Genomic DNA, 15,965 nt, shown 5'->3' on the forward strand with positions numbered 1-15,965 from the left:
ACTTTGTCTTGTTTGATGTTCTCATAAGCACAAAAACATTATTAATCTTTTATTCTAAAACAGCTACAAACCACCGATCAAAAATGTTCATTTGGTCTGACCATGAAACCTGTTTCTGTGAGCTGCTGCAACTTTAAGTCAAGCTTAAAGGTGTCCGTTTTGGAGCAGGGGCTTCTATCTTGGTTGGCACCCTCACAGTCTGTGGTCATGTGAAACTTTTTGACGCTGGTGTTCCAGCTGTTTGCAGTGGCAGGCTTAATCCTTAGTGATTCCTGGGTTGTTCCTGAACATCCTAACCAGTCATCTGTCATCTGAGGGGACAGTTTGGGTCTTCTTCCAGATCTCAGCAAACTGGTGAAATAGTCTGTAAATGAAAGTGTCTGTCAGACGTGCAACTTGCTAACCAAATAATTATATGTACACATTGAATCCTGTGTGGATTACAGAAAATCCTAAATAAATTCACCTTTATGCTCCCACTTCTTGTTTTCCGAGGATATTAAAGATATATGCGGTACAATCTAAGGAGCTTGGAATGACATGGATGACTGAGAACCTACACAGACATATGAAGTACAATCGTTCCATCCTGGGAAACAAACAGTCCAAGGAAATCATTAAGAGCCCAAATTTACTCCTTCAACTTTTCCAGGGTGCCACAAAGGTGTTCCCAAGCCAGCCAAGAGTCATAATCAAAGTGACCAATGCTGGGCACAGTCACTACTCAGAGGAATGTCATTTCCTCCACCTGAATTTGCATTCTTCTACTTTAGGTCATTACACACAACTTGTGCCCACAGGTGACGGTGTAAACACAGACAGGCTGGTAAATAGAGTGCTTCATTTTCATGCTCTGCACTCTCTTCACAACAGACTGTTTGTGTTTGATGCCGTCCAACACAAACGCCTAAAGCCAGAAGGCCAAAGATGTTGTGCTGGGAACAACCAATCAAGATATTCATTACAAACTCTCACCTCTCTAGTGTTATTACCACCTATCTGATTTTACAAGGGCAAAGTTAACTACAGTGGAACATCTCACATCAAGTTTATCTAAGAAGAGCTGGATTATGAGTCAGTAGTTTATTGCAGATCCATTTAAAGGTCCTTGAAGCACATTTAGTCCAGCAGCTTTCCAGCTAACTGGTGTTCTCCACTTCAGTTGAGAAGCTAATCATTGATGGTTAATTAATGCACACACCATGGATCAAGACATCTGTTGGAAAGAAAAGAAAGGAGAAACCACTGAGCCACGTTAATTGAGTTGGTTCACACCAAAGTAATTGCAGGCAAACAAGCTTATATGTTCACAGGATGAAAGCACCTTTGATTGTTTGGACTAGATAGCAACACAGGAGCGCTCATGTTTAAGGAGGGGCAGTGAAAAGCAGGGATACTTGATAGCACTGTGCGCTATTGGATATTACATTGTTCTCAAACAAAATTACTTTTGGAGGCTTAATCAATCTCATGCTCGGTGATTTGAGTGAAAACCAAGTGATGGGCTTACTCAATGACAAATCACTTTTAAGACACTGATGTGGTGATAGCAAGTTGTTTAATAGGCTCTATTCCAGAATTAAATTGTCATGCTTTATCAACTTTGATTGCATGTTCTTCCATCTGTTCACACACACTGAGCAATTTGGAAACGAGGACGATGCATCAAGCAGGATGTCATTTTAAATGGGATCACTTTGATTGCTTCAGATGTTATTAGTAGCCAACAAAGAGGAAAGACAGGACTTTGAAATCAGATGGACGACCCATCTCAGGCGTTTGTTCTGGGGATTGTAAATGTAAATCTTGGATTATCTTCCCTGGAACAATTATCAAATTTGTGCAATTGTACAAAATAATCATACTTGTTGTCTTTTAAAAGCTGCTGTCATAGATTGCACTCAGCATGACATTCAAGTCTCAACTCTTGAATCGGCCCCCGCCCCCCTTTCCTGTTGTCACGCTGTTGTATCTGTCAATCACTCGTCTGACTGGCTTAAATGCCGTCACTCTCCACATCATAAATCCTGTTTTATTCATAGGAAGGGTCTGCCCCTGACTGTGCAAGTTATGTAAACGACAGGACAACTGAAAGGACAGCCGATCCAAAAATAGACATATTTAATTATACATTACTGTAACCAATCCTGCAGCAAGTACAGTAAATATCGGGCACCCTTAGTTTTAAAGCAACTGCCACAGAACAACAGCTTTCAAACAAATTAGCCCAGCATGTTGTTAATTCACACAGCTGAGGAATGATTTTCTAAATTAAATGACGGTTTACAATAACAAAAGCTTTGCCAGATGATAGTATGCAGATTTTCTTTTTTTCCAGTGCTCTGGAGACATAATTAAGCCTCAATAGGCAGAAAATAGTGTGTAAATTTAGGCATAAGCCCAATGATGAGCAAAAGATAAGAGAAGAGCTAGCTGATATAATGAAAACCTAGTCTCATGCTACCAGATAAAAAGAGTATGTAGACATAGTTAGCTTGCTTTCAGTTAGTTGACCTCCCATTTTCACAGCTATAGACTGTATACAAAGATGGAGCACATGACAGCAGCCTCAGAAGGGAAATCTTTATTTCAATTTACTTACTGCGAGGTGAAAAAGTGTTTGATTTCTTAGTTTTTTTGCACAAATGTTTCAGACCATCCAACAAATTGTATTATTAGACAAAGATAAGAAGTAAACACAAAATGCACTTTTTAAATGATGATCTCATCTATTAAGATGTTGTGCCAAACACCTTTTGCTTTTCCAACATCAGCTCTACTAATTCTCTATAGGCTCCTCTTGTTTATTGATGTCTACAGTCATTTTTAAGGCTTTGGGACTCCAGTGAATTATTGTGAGTGCCATTACACACAAATGGAGAAAACCTGGACCAGGAGTGGCCGGCTAACCACAATCACTCCAAGAGTGCATCAACGACTCGTCCAGCGAATCATAAAGGAAACCAGAACAACAATTAAAGAACGTCAGAGCTCACTTGCCTCATCAAAGTCAGTATTAATAATTCAATATTAACAACAAAGAGTCTGGGCTGAAATGGCATTCATGATAGACATAAAATTTATGGTTATGGTTTTTCTACTGTTTGTGTATAAAAACATTTTTGTACACAGTATATTTGAGCATGTTTATATGAACACCTATGAGCCTTTGGCATACTACATATACATAAAAGAGGATTAGGCAGAATAGCGATGTCCGTGTTGCCCACTGTACTCAGGATGCACGGGCAATATGTTGGCTTTCACAATTAAGTTTATGAAAGTGCATGTTTGTCATAACATGTAATTTCACACTAATTAATACATATTTATGAGTACAACATTCTTTTTCTATTAAATAAACAAAACTGTTGTCTAAAACTGTCTACGTGTGCAGGCGGTACACAAATTACTTGAGCTGCTCAGGCTATCGCACACAAACTGGCTACATAATCACAGACAGTCGCTGTTGTTCTTCCTCAGCTGTAGGTCAGTAGGTCACCCACTCATGACATTTCTTATGGACTCACACACAAACCTCGAGGGTTTTTTTCAACCGTCCACTTAGAGAGAAAGCTCTTTCTTGCGACTTGGTTCATTTGCATCCACATCATAAGGATGTGTGGACTTTGTTTTCATTCAACACTGTATGTACTTGTGACATCATATTAATTTAAAAACATTTCTGACTTTGCCTTTAATGAATGAAAATGTTGACAAATCAATATTATGTACAGAAAATGTCTCCGTGGTATCTGGATAGATTCAGGAGAGATTCTGACATTTGTGTAGAACGATCATGTAATTCAAAGACACTGATGAGCTTCAACTGTATGTTTTAAATCAGAGTAGCTTGCTTTTTTAGAACCTAATGATTGTCTATTTTTACTTATGTTTGACTGGCTGTGTTGATATAAAATGTTTTAATTTCATAACAGTGACAAGGCTAAGGCAAACGCTGCTGTTACCTGGCTGTTACTAATACAAGCAGATCAGTGATGTGATGCTGGAGGATAGCTCACGGCCATGCACAGCTGACAAGGAGTCCAAGGAGGGGCTCGCGTTCATGTGTTCTAGCAAAACTATAAAAATACAAAAAGCATGCCATGCTTTTCATTTGGATATGATGCCATGGATCAAATCTAAAATGAAAAATTCTAAAACTATAAAACTGAAACTGAAAAAAACCCTGTCTTGCAAAAAAGATGCTTACTGTAAAAAGTAAGCAGCCAAAAGCACCGGTGCTTGAGCACCACATGTGTTTATATCTTTGAATATGCTCTGCCAGGCCTGCTGCGAATCTTCAAATCATTTATTAGGACTTAGTGAGTTTAACAAAATTTCATCCTGGATACACAATTTGGTGACTGTTAACTTATACATGAGCTACATATACACAACGTGAAACCGAAACATTGAATTCGCAAAGGGGGATGATTAAATCCAAAATCGAAAGAATTTGAATTTACAATAAATCTTTAAAAAAATCATATCAATTTAAATATTTGCTGTATACGTGAAGTTTCGGACAAATGGTAGAACTGCAATTATGGAAAATATTAGTGTTTTACTCATTTCTTGGAGTAAAAACAAATACGGTTGTTTGCAAGTTTGCAAGTGCAAATCAGTCATCACTCACTAACTTTAGCAATCTGTAGAGTAGCTACAGAGATACCCACAGTACTTGGTATACAGTTAATTAGACAGATTTTTTATACTGACCATTTTATATAGCAATCCTATGTATTTTTAATGGGTTAATTCTAAGTATTGGCTCCATACCGGTGTATGTGTCAGTCATTTCTTTCTCCATGCAGTATTGTAGTATTAGCCATGGAGTCATTTTAGAAGAAAGCATATAGACGGCACTATTAGTCCAGAGCAGCTCTGACAAATGTTTGCACAGCTAAAACTCCAGTCTGCTCAGCATTACCTGAGCACTTTGTCAAAGCGTGATAGCAGTAGCTGCAGCGCCACAAACAAAACCAAACAAAAACACAGCCCTTTTTTTTTTTACACTCTCACTCTGGAAGAACCCATCCTTGTCAAGCTCACAAGATTACATGCATCCCCAGTAAGCACACTGGTCCCAGTAATGTCAGCCCTCATGATGTATATCCTCAAAATGATTTGAGTCAGCTGCCTGTAACCTGCAAAAGGTTGGAGATGCTGATGTTTTGAGGCCTTGCAATTATGTGGCATCATGTCAAATGTCAGGAGTCTGTGCGACTGAGGCCAGTCAGGGACAGGCAGTGTGGTGACACAGAATCACATGGATGCCTGAGGCCTCGCCTGCAACGCGCACAGTAGTTTAGTTTGATTATTTTTTTTAAACTGAAAGCCTATATTGATAATTCCTGGTATCTGTAGGCATATTCAGACAGTATAGCATCAACATTATATGCAGGATGATGCATTGGAACTTATAGATGGAGAGAAGGAGACAGAAAGTGCCAAATGCTGGGATAAAGAAAAGAAAATGACTGAGAAGAGCAGATGTGAGTTTGGGTTTGTGTGCCGGTGTGTGTGTGTTCTGTGAAGGAGAGCTACTGTATAACCCTGAGGGTACCTCACTGTCATCCCCTTCAAATACTACTGAGACAGAAAATGGAAGATAGAAAGTACAAAGGAGAAAATGAAAGCATCAGAGGAAAGTGGAAGAAAAAAAAGGCCGTCAATAAATGAATGAATAAAAACAAGTAAAAGATGAAGAGAAAGTAAGAAAAAAAATGACTGTAAAAAGAAACGAGCTGAGAAAAGTAGAAGTGTGTGTGTGGAGGGGGGTGAAGACTGATGTTTGCAAGTGGAGAAACATCCTGCAGTGTTTGAGTCAGACCAGCCGCACAAACGCCACGACCAACTAACTGGAGCGCACCAGCCTCAACGTGCAGATAAATCACAGCTGAAAATGCAATTATATGATAATTCACACTACAATTCAATTCAGGGCGACAATTCAGGTCCGCTCAAAAATGGCAACCCCATCGCAACACATTTGTCAACACCATTAGCATAGAAATAAGTTTCTGTCCCGCACTCCTGCAGATTGGTGGCGGACTTGATGTGTTTTGCGCCCGGATGAGAAGTCATCCAGAGGCGCGGCTTGACATTTGATGGCATCAGCAATAAAAAAGTCAAGAGTTTAATACTCGGTTAGATGTTAAATTGGCCGCTCTTCTGGCATTCTCTTAAATATGGAAGGAAAATATTTATATCATATATAATGTGAGTGATTAAAATCACAATGGCTGCTGAAAAAACCTGTTTGGACTCTGAATTGCTTTTAAATTGTTTATATTCCAACAAATGCAGATATGCAATGTCTTTAAATTTAACTCTGCATCAACGAAACAAAAAATATAAAAAACTGCATAACTCCTACTACTATTAGCTACTCCGCCCTGCAAGCTAATTGTCCGCACTATATGTCCATACTACATTGGCAGCAATACGGTGATAGTTCAATCATTAGAGTAAAAGTAGGATAACTACTTACTTACTACTTGGAAAAATCTGTGTTTGCCTGGTAAACCATTGCTTTTTTTGTATTTGGTTGCAAGTTGCAGGAACAAACTGTTTCCCCAGAGGTTGTTTTTTTTTTTTTTTTTTTTTTTTGGGGGGGGGGGGGGGGGGTGTCACACGGTGGGAGGCTATTTGTCTCCAAACAATCAAGTTCTGACTCACACTGACTGCAGACACATTGCAATTATTCTGAGTCAGTCAGCGCTGATGAGATGTGTCACCGTCAGTGACACATCTCTTTACATTATTAGACTCTTTACACTATTAGACTTGTTTGTATTTGGTTGTATTTTTATGATCCTTTTACAGTTAAATGACCGCAGCAATTATGTCACTACTTCTAAATAACTGTTTTAAATGTATAATGTTCCAGTTGGACTCTGTATGTAAGTAGTTAATATAAATTTATGTTTAAATGTGAATTTCTGTGTAAGTAGCCAGCAACAGATTTAATCACTGTCATTGCCAGCTTGAATAACCTGACTCCAGGTTATTGTCATTTTATCACCACCCGGGTTAGCTGGCTGAGGACAGCATTTCTGGCTAATCTTTTTACACGTTATCTGTAGCAGGGTGTGAATCTGGTATCTGATTTAGAACCAGAGTTCACTGGTTTGAGCTTCCTTTTCATGTTTGGCTTATGGGCAGGGTCCTAACAGGAGCATCTGTTTTAAAAACCTGGGGTGTATTTGTCACTTGGAGTCATGTAGTTTCATGAACAATAGATATTCATCACAACAGGAACAGGAATGTTGTTTTGTCTTCTGAAACCAGGATTGGGCAATTTCATTTTCTAGGGGGCTCCACTGTCCAACATGAAGTTTAATCACCTCAATGTCCACCAGGGTGCAAGTCCCCTATCATCACAATTTGCAGCTTTAACACTTTCTTACTTTATTAATCACATATGTAATAGTTTTATGTATTTGTCTACTTGTTTTCGGTTGCTACCCTTTGCCATCTTTAGGGTAACATTGATCCACTTTGCTGGGTTTGTCTACGTTAGCATTAATGTGTTGCAGTTTACATAAAAGCGTTTGAATGTGTTTAATCAAGCGCACAGTCAAAAATTTGTCTCAGTTGTTTTAATTATTTTTTATTGTTCCTTTTACATATTCTTTGGGGGGTTTAGACATACTTCACACTGATTACCACAGGACATGCTGAGCATTTGCTGGTTTTTATATCAGTGAACTAAACCATGTGGAGGCGGGGTTTGTAGTAATGTAATTCTGTTGTTTGTTGCTGTATACATACAGCACAGTGCAATTCATAATCCTTGAAGCTGAAGCACTTTCATATTCATGCAGCTAATATTTGGTTCTTGTGCTTGCCAGGTATGTTAAATAGAGCTCTTTATTGAGATGCTTTATGAATTAAGGAATAATTTAAGATTATTTGTCTTAATGCGGAGCCATTTCAATGTGTAAATGAGCTGGTGATGAGTCAGAGAGTGTTATTTGATTCTCTGTCTCCTTCACCGCAGATGGCCGCTCCTCCCTGATTCTGGTTCTTCTTTGAGTTAAATAGGAGTGTTTCTTTAGCGCTGTTGACAAATGATTGTTGGGGTTTTCTCACTGTTATTGTAAATAAAATTGCATTGAATTGAACTGTTATCAGTGTTCACTTTGGTACTGCCTAAACTACAGGGATGAATGGAGGAGAAATAATTTGTCAGGGAAAGACACAAGTTTTGTAGTTCCTTGTAAGTGTACATGTACTAAGAAGAGGACAAGTTCATCATCCTAACTAATGTTGTATTTAAGGCTCAGCTCACTTAATATGTTTGGCTCATTGCTCGTTTGCCCATTCTCATTTTTGTGCAAATGAACAACAGATATACTCTTTTATGCCACAGATACCTTAAGGAAACCACAACAAACAAACAAAAATACACATGGGCACTCAACTATGATGCTGTCACTATCAAAGGTGCTCTCTGTTTGTGCAACGACCCAGTGGGCTAATGTGACTCCCAGAAGCTGTCTGAAAACATGACTGGCTCTTCATCAGGATGTTTATGGGGCAAAAATGTTATAGCCACAGTGACCTTTGCTTTTTGAGCATTAATATCTAATCAGTTCATCCTTGTAGTTCAAGTGAACAACGGTGCAAAATTTCAAGAAATCCCCTCAAGGGCTTTCAGAGATATTACAGACATAAGGACAACCCTGCGCCTCGGGCCATGGCTGCTGAAGGTTTAGAGGTATAACAAGAAAAAGCACGCTGCCTGCAGACAGATGGTTCCATCGCGAGTCTTTATGAATAATTACAGTGAGAAGAGGATCAGAGACGCCACTAATAAAGGCTGAAAAATGGGTAGTCAAACACTTCACCATTACAAGGCACGCTACTTGTTAATAACGTGCATGCAACATCAGTAGCTTCTCTGTCACATCAGCTTTTAGATTTGCATGATTTGCATCAGCCACTTGCTGATGCTTAGCATTGATAAGTTTTTATTAATCGCCAAACTCGAAAATCGCAGGTCAAGTTCAAGTAAAAGGCCACTCGAAACATGAGACTCTCGCTCTTGGAGAAGACGCTTGGATTGGTGAAAGTGATTTTCTTGTTTGCCTGCTTTTCCCCAAAGTCTCTGATGCATTGTAGCTCCAAATGTCCCCCCACACAATCAGAAACCCACTGCCACAGCCTCGTTTTTATAAAATATTATCTCTTATACTCACTGATCAAAAATATAGTAATATATCGTGGCGGCAGTACAATGGCCCTGTATAACAAAGTCTTTCTGTGAAGATTTTTAGCATTCTTTGCCATTTACAGAAATATTAATGTATAAAGATGTTAAATGAGGTTATATTGTATTGAGGAAAACTGGACAGCTACAGCTACAGCTTATAATGTGCGCCAAGTTAGATTATCTTTGAACACTGACAGAGGCAGAATGTGTAACAGGGCTGCTTGACTGTAGTGCATTACAGTGTACACATGTTTCAGTTTTTATTATTATTTGATAACATTTATTAACATGTGGCTGTGTGTCAGCTAGAGGAGCGCTTGTACATACAGTACAGTGCAATTCATAATTCTTGAAGCTGAAGCACTTTCATGTTCATGCAGCTGTTATTTGATTCTTGTGCTTGCCAGGTATGTTAATGACAGCTCTTTATTGTGATGCTTTTTACTGCCTAATCCAATTCTCATATGTGATACAATATGGGCACTGGCTGCGGACAATGATGCATGCTTCTGTAATCTGCGTGGGCTGGTACACCATTAACTTTTTAAATTTGTATTTATATATTTATTTTTGACAAACACATAATGGCAGAAAGAAAGAACACGGACAAACGTGCAGCAAGAACAATACCAGCGTCATCAGTGCTGGGGCGTAGGAGCTCCACTTAGCAAAGCTGTTAGCTGAACTATATTTCCCAGTAGTGGTTGGGTAACTTAGCTATTATCAAAATTAGTTTGCACAGTTCCAGTGGGAAGCTAAGCAGCAACTAGGGTGACTCAGCATCACACTGCTAGAATTTAGTCTAGCAATGTAATGTTTGCTAGATTGTACAGTTCTTGCTGTGATTACACCAGTTGCTAAGCTAAGGTGAAAGCGTTTGAATACAGGTGGTCTGAAATGTGAACGCCAAAAGACACCAAAAGAAAAGAAGGCTGACATCTCACCCTAACCATACATGTTTGGGAGTATGAAAATAAAACTTTTGTGTTTTAAAAGAAACGCAAATAGTTTTCTGTTTGTCAGAGCGATATTTTTGTCCCTTGGTTGTCAAACCTTGGGGGAAGGTCAGAAATGACACATTCTGATTGGTTGTCTTTAGGGTTTTCTTTGATTATTTAGACTTTAGACTTAGATCCACACAGAATCAAAAACAGTTTAGCCATTTAAAAAATATGTCATGTGACATGCTTCTTTTCAAATCAGGTGGTGACTCTACATCACCCTTGTTTACTGATCATTTTAACAGAATACCAGATTTTCTAGATTTGATCAAACTACTCATTACAAACAGTTACTTCTGTCAAAAAACAAACAAAGAAAAAAAAACAGAAATATTTTAAATTCTTAGCTGGTCTGAGTGCTCTGGACTTTCTGGACAGTGTGTGTGTGTGTGTGTGTGTGTGTGTGTGTGTGTGTGTGTGTGTGTGTGTGTGTGTGTGTTTGCACGTGTGTGTGTGCTCATGCTACAGTTTTTCATCTTATTATTGCACTTTATTTGTCTGCTTGTGGTCTTTAAAAAATCATTCTACACATCATTCTGTAAACTGCATTCATTTTTGATCACCTCTTTACTTTTGTTTGTTTTTTCTTATTTGTTTTTTCTGGTTGATTTTTGGAACTTTTCCCTTTTCAGTTGATTGACCTTTCCAAAGGTTAACAGTTGCTTCAAACAGAGGCAGTACAGCAGGGGCCCATGAGCACTTGGTCACCTGGGACTGTATTTAGCCAGGCCGGCCAATCCTTGCTAAATACCGCCGTTATGCTGCTGAGACTGAAAACAAGAAAAAAAACACACACACAAAAACAAAGAACAAATTTGCTTTCAGTAATCACAATGTGTCCAGTTAATTCACTCCCAAGCAGCAGAACAATGTTGGATTTAAATGTCACTATTCATGGAGACCTCCTTCACAGGGTTCAACCAAAAAACAAACACCTGATTCAGTGATGCCTAAACAAAAACTGAAACAAACAATTTTTCAGATTTTGCCACCAAAACCAAAGTACATTTATGGAATTGACGCAGTCAAGTTTGTGGCTATAATAATAACATCTTTGCGCATTTGCTTGAAATCAGAACAATATGAGACCTTGTGAGGAAGACCATAAAGGGTAAAATTGCCTCTTCTGTGTTCCTGGCAGAAGCTGCTGGTGTACTAAACTCACGGTGCTTCTAAAATCAAATCTTCAAAAGAATAATTCTGTTTTTCTGCTTCTTTTCTTACCATGCAGACAGGGTGAAAATGCAATAAAGATTTTCTGTGACGGTCTTCCCTGTTTATCATTTTCTCTTTCTCACTCACTGCCTTTGTCTCTTCTTTCCTCCTGTGGCTTTTTTTGGCCCCACCCCCCCTTCATCGTATTCTCTCCTTTCTTCTTTCATTTGATATTAATCTCTATTTCTCACTCCCGTTTCAAGAGCGCTGAGGCAATCTAAGCTGATTTGTTTGAGAAAACACACACACACACACACACACACACACAACAGTAGGTTGAGATTCATCCTCAAGGAGTCCGTCTGCTGCTGTGAGGACACTGATTTTTTAGCAAGTGAAACTGACTAAATGTTTGTCAGGACCCTTTAAAGTGTACATGTCTAAGCCCTGCGTATGCATACGGCAGTGCCAAATCCCACTTTCGCTCAGATTGTCTCATTGCAGGCAGCTATGCACTTCGTACTTTTCCATGCGATTCTCTGCTGGCTCGTTGCCCGGCTCCTTCTTTGTGTACAACACAGGGCTGGACTGGGAAACAAATGCTGTACCTCGCACTGTCTGTGCAGTGACATTGATGGCTGTAGCTCTGCCAGCACGCTGTCGAACCAGGACAGGAAAGTCTCTCGAGCGTGCCCAGCAACCAAACAAACTGCTGTTTGACTAATCTTGAATTACTGGTTATATCTAGGCCTATTAGCATAACAGAGGGGGGCTTCCCTTTAGAAACACAACATAAATGTAAACTTTGTGCACTGTGCACGCATGTGATGTTAACACTCCATTTGGGTTCGGCTGAGTAAATACAGAAATGCATGCTGACAGCACTTCAACTAGAACTGGGCTGTTTTTATTTCTTAACATCTACCAGGTCACCAGAGACCTGTTTAGGGTTAGGGTCAGGGAGTTAGGGCATGGTTAGGGTTAGGTTACTCAATGTAAAAATGCATCATTTTAAATGATTACTATGATGAAGACTGTCTGTCTGCGACAGTAAACATGCTGGTTGTCCTCTAGTGTGTCAAACAGCGACTGTAGAGTACACCCAGCACAGACGCACGCACACACAGGCAGGTATAGCCAACTTCCACGTTTATTGATAGATTTGTATTTTGACAGCTGACTCAGTCGCACCGTCTGACAGCTCGAGCCCAGCTGATCTCTCTTGGCCGCTCCTCCTCGTCTCACTATAAACACAGCGGAGGAGACCATCATTAGTCCATAAACAATATCAGCTGTTCTTACCAGCCTCGCGGCGCCGCCCCGTTGAGCCTTCCGCTCCACTCCTCCCCTGCAGCTGCGCCCGGGGCCACGCCTCCGCCACACACCCCCACCGCCCGTTCGAGGCCGGGGAGCCGTCCGGCCGAGCCAACTCCCCCCCCCGCGAGCGAGAGAGGAAATCGGCCACTGCCATCTGCGCCCCCGGCCTATGGATCACCTTGAACTTAAAGGGCTGCAACGCCAGATACCACCGGGTGATCCGGGCGTTGGCATCCTTCATGCGGTGGAGCCACTGCAGCGGGGCGTGGTCCGAACAGAGGGTGAATGAGCGTCCCAGGAGGTAATAGCGCAGGGAGCCGACCGCCCACCGGATGGCCAGGCACTCCTTCTCCACGGTGCTGTACCGGCGCTCGCGCTCTGCCAGCTTCCGGCTGATGTATAGGACAGGGCGGTCGGCCCCCCTTACCTGCTGGGACAAAACGGCTCCCAGCCCTCTGTCCGAGGCGTCAGTCTGCAGAACAAAAGGGAGGGAAAAGTTAGGAGTGTGAAGCAGCGGCTCCCCACAGAGAGCCTTTTTCACCTGCACAAACGCCGCCTGGCACGGCCCCGTCCACTGGACCAGATCCGGGGCACCCTTTCGAGTGAGATCGGTCAGGGGGCTGGTTAGCTGCGCAAACCCCGGCACAAAGCGACGATAGTAACCCGCCAACCCCAAGAACCGTCTCACCTCCTTTTTCGTCCTGGGGCGCGGGCAGGATGCGATAGCCGCCGTCTTCTCCACCTGTGGACGCACCTGCCCGCCCCCCAGGTGGTACCCCAGATACTGCACCTCCCTCCGTCCAACCGCGCACTTCTTCGGATTGGCCGTGAGCCCCGCCCCCCTCAGGGACTCCAGGACCGCGGCCACCCGCAGCACATGCTCCGCCCAGGTGTCGCTGTGGATGATCACGTCATCCAGGTAGGCGGCAGCATACGCTGCGTGCGGACGCAGTACCCGGTCCATGAGACGCTGGAAAGTGGCCGGGGCCCCGAACAGGCCGAACGGAAGTGTCACGAACTGGTACAAACCGTACGGAGTGGAGAAGGCCGTTTTCTCCCTGGCCTCGGCAGACAAGGGAATCTGCCAATAGCCCTTGGTTAAGTCCAGTGTCGTGAAAAAGCGGGCCGTGCCTAACCGGTCCAGGAGCTCGTCGACCCGAGGCATGGGGTAGGCATCAAAGCGTGACACTTCGTTCACCCTGCGATAGTCGACACAGAACCGTATAGACCCATCCTTCTTCGCCACCAGAACGATGGGGCTACACCAGGCGCTGTGCGACTCTTCTATTACTCCCATCCTCAGCATTTCCGCCAATTCCCTCTGCACGATTTTTCGCTTGTGCTCCGGGAGCCTGTAGGGCCGTGAACGCACCGTCACGCCAGGCTGCGTCACGAAATGGTGCTCGATGAGGGACGTCCGGCCGGGCAGGGGGGAGAACACGTCCGCAAAACGCTGTTGCAACGCGACAACATCCGCTCTCTGGGCCTGTGTGAGATGGTCATCACAAGGGAGGGAGGCGGGAACGATAGAATTTGGCACCTCCGGCCCCAACTCATCTCTCTCCTTCACCAAGCTCACCAGAGAAGCGGTTTCAACCTCTCGCCACAGTTTGAGGAGATTGAGGTGATAAATCTGCGTGGCTCCTCCCCTGTCCGACCGAGCGACCTCATAGTCCACGTCCCCGACTCGCCGTGTGACCACAAAGGGTCCTTGCCACTTGGCGAGCAACTTCGAGCTGGAGGTAGGGAGTAACACAAGCACTTTATCTCCCGGTGAAAATTGCCTGAGCCTAGCCCCTCTGTCATACAGGCGTTGCTGACGCTGCTGAGCCTGGAGCAAATTCTCCCGTGACAACCTCCCCAAAGTGTGGAGTTTTGCTCTCAGGTCCAACACGTACTGAATCTCATTTTTGGCGGGGCTCGGACCGTCCTCCCAGCTTTCTTTGATCAGGTCGAGCACCCCACGTGGCCTCCTGCCGAACAGCAGTTCAAAGGGAGAAAATCCCGTGGAGGCCTGGGGCACCTCCCGCACTGCGAATAACAGAGGGTCTAGCCAGTGATCCCAATTGCGTTCATCCTCGTTAATGAACTTCCGAATCATGGACTTTAAAGTCTTATTCAGCCGCTCCACCAGCCCGTCAGTCTGAGGGTGGTAGACGCTGGTCCGAATAGATTTAATGCCCAGTAATTCGTACAGTTCCCGCAGTGTACGAGACATAAACGACGTGCCCTGGTCAGTCAGTATCTCTTTCGGGATTCCGACTCGGGAGATGACCTGAAACAGTGCCTGCGCCACACTCTTTGCAGAGATGGTGCGCAGCGGAACTGCTTCCGGGTACCGCGTTGCGTAATCCACCAGGACTAACACAAAGCGGTAGCCGCGTGCACTCCGGTGAAACGGCCCGATGAGGTCCATGCCGATGCGCTCAAACGGGACCTCAATGAGGGGGAGAGGGCGCAGCGGCGCCTTCGGTATGGCCGGCTGGTTAACAAGTTGGCAGTCCGGGCAGGACGCGCACCAGCGGCGCACATCCGCTCGGATGCCCGGCCAATAAAATCGGGCCGTTATTCGCTCCAGAGTTTTCTCGTAGCCCATATGCCCTGCCATGGGGTTATAGTGGGCCGCCTGGAAAAGCGTTTCCCGGCGGCCCTGCGGCACCAACAACTGGGTGTGTGTTTCCTCGGTCTGAGTGTCACGACTCACTCGATATAACCGGTCGTTTAATAAGACGAAACGCGGGTAGGTCTGCGCGGCCTCAGGGCGCACCACGTGACCATCAATAGCCATCACTTGGTCAAAGGCTGAGCGTAGGGTGCCGTCACGAGACTGCTCCAGTGGGAAATCACCCATGGGGGACACTTCCGGGGCCGGCGGGACGTCCCGTGAGGGACCCGCCGGCTCCTCCCCCCCGGAGTCGTGTCGGACGACCCCGCGTCACCACTGAATGCCGCGCACACGCTACACCCCGCTTCCGGTCGTGATCGCACCCCCGCGTACTGCCCCAGTAGCTGATGAAACCCCGGCCAATTGGTACCCAGAATCAGGGGGTGCGACAGGCGCGGGCTAACCGCCGCCGTTACTCTATGCGTTTTGCCCTTATACTTTAATAACAGCGGCACAATGGGATACCTGTGAACGTCACCATGCACACACCTCACCTCCACCCATTCTGCCTCCAGCAATGCCCCGGGGCGAACCAAGCTTTGGTGTACGAGGGTCTGCGTGCAGCCCGTGTCCACCAACGCCTGGCGTATACCCCCTCGAGTCC

Source organism: Copadichromis virginalis, linkage group LG13 (assembly GCF_057382275.1).
Source record: "Copadichromis virginalis isolate Kocher_CV1m ecotype Utaka linkage group LG13, C_Virginalis_male_GT1.1, whole genome shotgun sequence".
In the NCBI taxonomy this organism is placed as follows: Eukaryota; Metazoa; Chordata; class Actinopteri; order Cichliformes; family Cichlidae; genus Copadichromis; species Copadichromis virginalis.